Genomic DNA, 8,746 nt, shown 5'->3' with positions numbered 1-8,746 from the left:
GATGTTGTACATTACAACAACAGTCAACAAACCACACACACACACCTATATATGTTTGTATCTAAGTATATATTTTGTTTCTATTAGTATATTTAGCTTTAGTATAAAAAAAGTCAATCATGTTAGTAAAGGAAGTAAAGTGAAATACACATTTCTATATATCTGCTTACTCAGCCTTTACCTCATTAACAAGAAATGAACATAGCAACAGCGAGAGAAAAATATAGATTTTTGCAATTTGCGCAAGCCTCCCTCAAACATTACACTTAATCGTGTAGAGTTTTGCTGAGAAGTCAAAAAATAAACCCTGAAAGAATTGACCAGCTTCTGAGAAATTGTGCAAGCGAGCGAGTGTTGCAAGCGCTAGCATGCTGCCTAGCAATGAACGCAGTGTTTTGACTAGGGGGCTGTCTATGCAAACAAACCCAGAGAAAACAGAGTAAAAGAAGCGGAGTGTGACCTCACACCTGATGTGAACACACGTAAATACTGACATCAACCCAAGACACGTAGCGGTGAGGGGAAGCACTCCTGGATGCTAATTTAGGGCATCGATACCACGGTGTTGATTTTACTATGACTCTTTTCTCATGAGAACCTTCGGGTCTGAAGGTGTAACCTAATTTGAAAGATAATGCTAGTCTTGTCTAGGCCGGTTTTGACGATATGAGTTTGCCAATATCTTTTGCTGATTCAGCAAAGGATTTGAAAGTCCCTAGATATGTATTATCTCAGGATCGTACTGTATACACTCCCCTCGATAGGCAAACTTCCTGTACGAGCGGCTGGCGAACGCTCCGTAGACTCACATGGCTGAAAGTTTCCTTTGAGGTCCTGTTATGCTTCTCAAAAGATTGTTTTCATACTGTTTCCTCAGACGTTTCCTCTCCGATGGCCAAATACTGTAGTAACAGCTAGAATGGAATAGTTTTGCACTTATGGGGTGGAAAAAAGTAAGCAGTGGTGCAGCTGTTACAGAAGTGGTTACATTCGCTCCACCGCTGAGCACCATAATGGAAGCATGTCAGGTGGTTTGAATCAGACGTGCTTTTGTTTGAACAGCGGTGAAGGCTTGACTGGATGAATGTTTTAGAAAGGGTTGAGAAATGGCCTTTTACCTCTATATTTCCAGCGGAATAACTTTTTTTATGATGTATAGCGTGTTCTTAGTTTAGAGTCAGCTTTTTAAAAAGCCCCCTTTTGCCCTTGTCGTTCCATTTTCCCTTTTATTATTATTATTATTATCAATAAAAAGCACCAAGAATTATTATTTTTATTGCCTATACTTAGGATTAGGAGTTTTAAGATGGTGGAAAGTAAAACTTAAAAAAAATAAATAAATAAATAAATAAAAATAAATAAAATAACAAAAAAAATTCTGCACCCACCAGCAACTGCATAGCAACACACTAAAATAATTAGAACACATTAACAACCACATAGCAACGCACCAACGACCATCAACCACTAAGAACTACCCAGAACACAAATGCATAGCAATGCATTAACAACTACTCTGATTGCCTTAGTAACCACCTAGAAACACACTAACAACTCTTTTTACAACTACTCTAATTGCCTTAGTAACCACATAGCAACACACTAACACCTCTTTTTATTTGAGCCAGTAATTAACCATCTAGATACTACCCAGAACACCTTAGCAACTGCATAGCAACACACTAACAACTACTCAGATTGCCTTAGTTACCACCTAGAAACACACTAACAACTTTTTTTACAACTACTCTGATTGCCTTAGTAACCACACAGCAACACACTAACAACTCTTTTTAATGGAGCCAGTAATTAACCATCTAGAAACTACCCAGAAAACCTTAGCAACTGCTTAGCAACACACTAACAACTACTCAGATTGACTTAGTAACCACAGCTTTAGCAACTGTATAAACTATTATCTTTTTACTTAAGTAATCATCTAGCAACTACCAAGAAACCCTTAGCAACCACAAAAAATACACAAACAGCCATTCTGAACCTGCTAGCAACTGCATAGCAACACACTAAAATAATTAGTGTAACAACCACATAGCAACGCACCAACAACCAGCTACCACTAAGAACTACCTAGAACACAACTGCATATCCACACAATAACAACTACTCTGATTGTCTTAGTAACCACATAGCACTAACAACTATTTTTTAACTGAACCAGTAATTAACCATCTAGAAACTACCCAGAACACCTTAACAACTGCATAAAAAACACACTAACAACTACTCAGATCGCCTTAGTTACCACCTAGAAATGCACTAACAGCTCTTTTTACTTTAGCCAGTAATCATCTAGCAACTGCCAATAAAACCTTAGCAACCACTAAGAAATACACCAACAGCCATTCTAAACCAGCTAGCAACTGCATAGCAACACACTAAAATAATTAGAACACATTAACAACCACATAGCAACACACCAACAAGCACCAACCACTAAGAAATACATAACCACATAGCAACACACTAACAACTCTTTTTAATGGAGCCAGTAATTAACCATCTAGAAACTACCCAGAACACCTTAGTAACTGCATAGCAACGTACTAACAGCTACTCCGATTGCTTTAGTTACCACCTAGAAACACACTAACAACTTTTTACAACTACTCTGATTGCCTTAGAAACCACATAGCAACACACTAACAACTCTTTTTAGTGGAGCCAGTAATTAACCATCTAGCAACTACCCAGTACACCTTAGCAACCACAGAGAAATACACCAACATCCATTCTGAACCTGCTAGCAACTGCATAGCAACACACTAAAATAATTAGAACACATTAACAACCAGATAACATAACAACTACTCAGATTGCCTTAGTTTCCACCTAGAAACACACTAACAACTCTTTTTACAACTACTACGATTGCCTTAAGAACCACATAGCAACGCAATAACAACTCTTTTTAATTGAGCAGTAATTAACCATCTAGATACTACCCAGAACACCTTAGCAACTGCATAGCAATGCACTAACAACTACTCAGAGCGCCTTAGTTACCACCTAGAAACACACTAACAACTCTTTTTACAACTAATTTACAATTAATTTTATTTTACATATACATAGCATTTTTTTTAGAATAAACTCTTGGATTCTAAAAACATTTCAAAATATTTTGCCCCAAAAATCCATTTGTTTAACTACTCAGATTTTGCTAAAATGCTGATGGTAGCCTGTTTGAAGGTGCAGTATGTAACATTGACAGCTAGTGGTTGAAATGGTCACTGCAGTCTGAATGCAAAATATTCCTCAGACTCACACTTACGCCAGATTGAGGAATGACCAAGAGGAACGAGTGCAACTGATAATGAAATTCAACAAGCCTTAAGGCCCATTCACACCAAGAACGAACAACTATAAAGATAACTACTGTATATTATTGTCCACACCAGCAGACAATATCGTCTGTTTATTCTAAGCGCACACTCGTCTGCCGCTTTTTGTCAATTGTGTTTGATTAGTTCTGAAAATGATTCCATCGACATTGTTTCTCTGTGCCTTTATCATTATAGCTGTGGTCTGGATTTTTAGAACTGTATCTTTATTGTTATCTTTATAGTTATTGTGCTTGATTTGAACAGGCCTTATGTACATTTTAATATGTCTCTAGTCATAAAGCTTTTTAGATTGATGCCAAAGCTTTTTTTAGGTCTCTGACCCTGACCCAGTTTGTTTGCTGGCTTCCATGGCTGCATTGCGCTGTGTTTACCACCAACTGGCAACCCGGGGTGTCGCAATACTATTGGGTAAACTGGCAGCGGGCAGAATCACATAAACCAAAACAAAAACAGACACTTTGACACAGAATGCACTAGCTGTAGCATTGCTTTCAGAGAAACAAGTATGTGAGCATGTTTTCTAAATATCTGCAAACATATTATGGTGTTTTCATGCTTCAGTACAGTCAAAATAATTACATTGAGTACCTTTAGCCCGAGGTGTGTATTAGTGTAATTACATTTTTTTTCTGTGCAAATATATTTAAATATCTGATGACTCCATACATGCAATTCACCTTTATTCCTCGACGTGGCACTGTTTAATAGAAAATAATGACGTGATGTTTTGCTCATAATTACCGTGGGCATAAAACAAAAGAATATCAACAGCAAATATAAATGTGGTGTATCAGCTGCCAGCGATCAAGATATTAATTTTGAAGTAATTGAAAACGATAGTTTTGCAAATATGGTTGAGATCGCGAATATGAGCCAGATGCTGAATGTACTATGGAAGTGCGGTCTGAGGATGACGGCGATGGTATGATCATCTGCTTAAATTCGTTTCAAAAGGTAACAAAATATGCTTTATTTTATTCTTCTGTAACTGTTCCTAAAATATCAAGAGAGTTTTTTGCTATTGCAGCACTTAGAGATCTATCCGTGCTGGATATACAGTATGACACACAAGTGAGTACACCCCTCACATTTCAAACTGCCATTCGGGCTAGTTTCTGGAGGGAAGGCATCATCTTTAGCTTCAGAATGTACAGTTCATAATGGAATCCATGTTTCCCTCAATGAACTGCAGCTCCCCAGTACCAGCAGCACTCATGCAGCCCCAGACCCTGATGCTACCACTACCATGCTTGATTGTAGGCAAGACACAATTTTCTTGGTACTCATCACCAGGGCATCACCACACATGCTGAACACCATCTGAGCCAAACAAGTTTATCTTATAGTTTCATCAGATCAGGGTTCCAGTAATTCATGCTCTTAGACTGGTTGTCTTCAGCAAACTGTTTGCAGGCTTTCTTGTGAGCCAGCTTCATATGAGGCTTCCTTCTGGGACAACACCTATGCAAACCAACTTGTTGCAGTGTGCGACGTATGGTCTGAGCACTGACAAGCTGACCTTCTACTTCTGCAACCTTTAAAGCAATGCTGGCAGCACTCATGCATCTGTTTTTTGAAGCCAGGTTCCGCACCTGACGCACAGAACGAGTGCTCAACTTCGTTGATCGACCCTTGCAAGGTCTGTTCCGAATGAAACCCATCTTGAAAAACATCTGTATGACCCTACCTGTAGTGTAACTCGGTTTCAGGGTGCTACTGAACCTCTAATAGCCTTGGCCATCTTTGTGGAGAGCAACAATTCTAATTCTCAAATCCTTTAGGGAGGTCTTTGCCATGAGATGCCATGTTGAACATCCAGTGGTCAATATGAGAGAATTGTACTTAAAGCACCTAATTTTAACTGCTCTAATACAAGATACACAACTTTGTATGGTCCTGTCAAGAAGACAAAAACATAAACATGATAAATAGGACATGTGGCTTTGCATGGTTAAACAACATACTGCTGTTATCACTTACTATTGTTGCCAGCTATTTTGACAATAATGGCTGAATGTTGACTAATTTTCAGGGGACACTAAATCTGTACTGCTATACAAGCTGCACATTGACTACTCTAAAATATATCCAAGTTTCATTTCTATAGTATTGTCCCTTCATCAGAAGATATACTATAATGGTTGCTGAATTGTACGGCTACAAGGCCCGGGTCGCCAAAGACCCGGATATTTAATAGTGATCAACGAAACATTCATGCATTTAAGGGTTAATGGCAGATTTCATTGTGAAAACCAATCCCACACACATTCAATGTGTGCTAAATGAACTAAATCGTTGTATTTTTATTTTATATATGTGCCTAAACACAAACTGACTAAAAATACTTTATCCTGACAAATATTCAGAAGTAAGAAGTGTGGAAACTTGCTTTGGTCTCTCATACGTGTTGCTAGGTGTTTGCTATTGCTGCTGACAGAGGAGCCGGTTAATAATTTGCACTGGTTTAAACATGTCTCTAAAAATGCTGAAATAATGGAGATACTCAACACGCTTGGTTTGCATTGTAGATCTTTGGAGAAACACGCCAGTGTCTTTTTCCTGGAAGAGAACGGGGCAGAGCAAAATTTTAAAGCAGTAAATTTCCCCATTGAAACGTTATGTTCTCTGGCTAATAATACTTAAACTCGTCATTCCTTTTCTGTCATTTGATGGCAGGTAATTTCCAAGCCGGATCATTTTCAGACCAGCGGGAAGGAATTTGGCCTTGCCTGCAAAAAGCGTCTGGAGAAAGTGGCCCTTTCAAACTCCACTCGCATTCATACTTCCCTCTCAAAATTCACACACCTGTTTAAATAGCCAGCCGCGGTGGCCATAAAGAGGAATTGTTCGCCGCCGTACACTTGCAATGTCATGTGCAGGATTTAAGAAATACCCTAGAGGGAACTTATTTTAGACTCAACATAAACAAGATTGTAATGACTTGTTTGAAGTCTGACCATCTGGCCATATGCTGAGACTGGTTTCATGTCTCATGCTGAAAGGCTGTTTCACATGCCGTGAAAAAAATCATGCCTCAGCAAAACAATCTGGATGGAGCACATGGTGTCTGGGTTAAGGGATTCTGCCTGGCAATTAAATAATATATACATATGTATATATTTGTTGTTGTTCGGATTTAAAGACAACAATTAAATGCCATGACTAGACCAACTAATTGACTCATAAATCATATGCCAGAAGAATCATAAATGAGTATTATAAAGTCTATGCAGTCATAACTTTCCTGCCAATTTTCTAGTTATTAAGCTAATTAGCAGTAGATTCATCACTAATTAATCATTACCGAGATATATAGTCATGTTCCGTATAGCCGATAATTCATAAACCCTCCCTGAGCATGTTTGAAGCATGACATAATTTAGTGGCAATACATTTTTGCTCAGTTGTTCGTGCTTTGTGCTTTATATTGATTTCCTGCAGACTGATTCGATCCTAATATGGGAATCGAAGGCTTCTGCGAGAAACAGATGTAAAACTCTTGCGTTATGTTTCACAGGGGAACCTGAAACAGGAAGCAGCAGAACTTCTGCACTTTTGAGACAGAGAACAATATGTGTTCTTTTCTATTTAGACCCTACGCTGTTGTTTTGTCCTTTTACACAAAGAACATGACGTACGAGTCTAGAAGAGTTAGAATGTGTCAAAAACAGAGCTCTTTCTGGCGAACTCATGCACAGAAGATCATGATTTGCTGTCTTCTGAGTATTATCGCTCTTACTTTCATAAACTTGAATGTTTTTATACTGTACGCAGTATTGTAAACTTTAAGACACAGTTTAAATGGATTGCATTGCTCTGGTTATCAAATAGTGATAACCAGCCAGTCGAATGATTATTTTAGTGCATGAAGTCATTTCCTCCCGAGATAAATGTTTGAGCATAGTAACCACAGATAAAGTTGAACATATTGCGTTTGATAATCAGAAAGTGTCCGAACGTGGTGTCTTTTTGAAGACTTCTGTTGTTTCATAACTGGAAACAAATTGGTAAGAAACTTCTTTTTGTTAAATACTTTGTTTAAAAAAAAAAGTGCTTGCGTATATGTCAGAAGTAGTACTTTTTGCACCCCCACCCCCCCCCCAAAAAAATATAAATAAATAAATAATCTACATATCATACAAATATAATTATTGCTAATCAAATTAGTAGTTCATAGCAAATTACCACAGTTTGAATTAAAGGAAACAACTTTTGGCAGAATTTAGGATTACTGTGATGATTTTTATAAAAAAGACAAAGATGACCAGCTTGATTTTTTTTTCATACTAAAGAATATTATAAATAGATAATAATAATAATAATAATAATAATAATAATAATAATAATAATAATAATAATAATAATAATAAATATTTATTGCTGTTGTTTTTGTATATTATTATTGTTGGTGGTGGTGTTAATAATAATAATAATAATAATAATAATAATAATAATAATAATAATAATAATAATAATAATAATAATAATAATAATAAACAAAAAATATTTTACCCAATATTTTGGTATATTAGGGTGTTTTATAGATCAGGTATTATTATTAATAATAATAACAATAATAACAACAATAATAATAATAATATTATTGCTTTTATATTGTGTTATTACACAGACAATTAGGTTACTTGTTTTGTAAAGAAATATAATTTTTACTCATTATTTTGGCATATTAAGGTGTTTTATAAATAATAATATACACAAAAAACAACCTATTATTATTAAAAACAACAACAACAACAATTAAACAATAATAATAAAAACAACAACAATAATAATAATACTTATTGTTATTGTTGTTATTATTATAATTAAACAGATAATTAGGTTACTTGTTTTGTAAATAAATTTGTATATTATTTCGGTATATTATGGTGTTTTGTAGATAATATACACAAATAAAAATAATAAAAACAAGCTATTATTATCATTAACAACAACAACAATATTTATTATTATTATTATTATTATTATTATTATATTACACAGATAATTAGGTTATTTGTTTTGCAAAGAAATTGCATTTTTTTTACTTATTTTGGTATATTAAGGTGTTTTATAGATGATAATATACACAAATAAAATAATAAAAAATAAACTGTAAATAATAATAATAATAATAATAATAATAATAATAATAATAATAATAATAATAATAAACAAAAAATATTTTACCCAATATTTTGGTATATTAGGGTGTTTTATAGATCAGGTATTATTATTAATAATAATAACAATAATAACAACAATAATAATAATATTATTGCTTTTATATTGTGTTATTACACAGACAATTAGGTTACTTGTTTTGTAAAGAAATATAATTTTTACTCATTATTTTGGCATATTAAGGTGTTTTATAAATA

Source organism: Garra rufa, chromosome 14 (genome assembly GCF_049309525.1).
Source record: "Garra rufa chromosome 14, GarRuf1.0, whole genome shotgun sequence".
NCBI lineage: Eukaryota > Metazoa > Chordata > Actinopteri > Cypriniformes > Cyprinidae > Garra > Garra rufa.
Note: the sequence above shows the minus strand (reverse complement) of the source record.